Raw genomic sequence first — 1,499 nt, forward strand, 5'->3', positions numbered from 1 at the left:
GAGTTTGTGCATACAGAAGTTAAAAATTGAAAAATTATTTGCTCTTCACTTGCTGATTCAAGTTAAACAGGTCAATAAATTTTTTTGGGTTATTATTTTCCGCAAAGTTGAATTCATTGGGTATGGGTTGATATATTAGGTTGAATGTTCAGTATTTGTTTGCGTGTGCTGATCGTTCAAGTCGTGCCTTCAGGTACGGGCATGCACTAGTTCAATTATATCCTTGTAGCTAAGGGTGTTAAAAAAATTGAACAACCGAAAAACTCGATCGACCGATCAACTCGGTTTTCGGTAAGGCCAGGTTTTTTCCGTACTGAAATCCGTTTGATCTTGGTTTCCTAAAATTTTAGTTGGACCGAACTGAACCGGACCAACTATATAATATAATTATATATATACAGTCCGGATCCCATAAGGGGGATCCCGCACGGTGCTACCGTGCGGACCTCTCATTTTCCGAGCAAATTTCGATGATCCGGACCGCTCAAAGTGATCAGAACGTGATTTTAAGAATACTCGTTAGAAATCAGCAAAAAAAATGATCAGGAAAAGCTTGATCCGAACAGTTTTTTATTGAACGATTCAGTAAAAGACTACTCGGATCAAACCCTTCCTAATCATTTTTACCCTAAAAATCATGTTCTACACACTTTAAGCGGCTCGGATCATCAAAATTTGCTCGAAAAAAGGGAGTCCCGCACGGTAGCACCTTGCAAAATCTCTCATTGGATCCGTAGTGTGTGTGTGTGTGTGTGTGTATATATATATATATATATATATATGTTACATATATACACTTTAAATTAAATAGAAATTTTATATTTTGGGCGGACCGAAATCCCTAACTGGACCGATCCCACTCCAAATCAAATCGAACTCAACTCCGGTCGGGATCGGTCTTGGAAATATTTGAACCGAATTGAATTGGTCTTTGGAAAGCGACGCATAAACACGTCAACGATTGCTAAATTGTGGAAAATTAGAAAACTATACTCGAAAAGTGCTAGTCAAAGATGGGGAAGAAATAAGATGAACAGTGCACAAAAAAGATAATGGAAGAATTCGCGCCAGGTAGGGGTCGAACCTACGACTTTCTGCTTAGGAAACAGACGCTCTATCCACTGAGCTACAGGCGCCAGACAGGTTCAAGTATATTTATTTAATGAAATATAGTATTAATAAATCGGTTTTGTGTTTCACATGGGATGCAGGAGTTGTTAATTCCACAGTATTTTCTACTTTTATCTCAAGACTAGACAAAACCTGTGAATCATACCCTAGATTTTCCACATGCATGCACAACTAGCCGTCTTGCTTCCTGACAAAGTAATGAACGGTGTTTCTTTCCGCTCTTTGATAATGACGGCAGCACTATGGTTGGAAGGATTATATCACGTTCTTGGAGCATTGCTCTACAAGAGCTCAACACCACACACTTGTGCGGACTCCATACATATAAATGTGGACCTGTATAAGGATGCTAGGATAAATTTTCATTT

At 38.7% G+C, this 1,499-nt stretch overlaps 1 non-coding gene across 1 annotated transcript; it reads right to left on the reverse strand.

The window, feature by feature from the left end:
- Positions 1-1,063: 1,063 nt before the first annotated feature.
- TRNAR-CCU (transfer RNA arginine (anticodon CCU)) lies at positions 1,064-1,136 on the reverse strand. Its single transcript has one exon. It is a non-coding gene; the product is annotated as a tRNA-Arg (tRNA).
- Positions 1,137-1,499: the final 363 nt, after the last annotated feature.

The sequence above is a fragment of the Rhododendron vialii genome, chromosome 3a (genome assembly GCF_030253575.1).
Source record: "Rhododendron vialii isolate Sample 1 chromosome 3a, ASM3025357v1".
Taxonomy (NCBI): domain Eukaryota; kingdom Viridiplantae; phylum Streptophyta; class Magnoliopsida; order Ericales; family Ericaceae; genus Rhododendron; species Rhododendron vialii.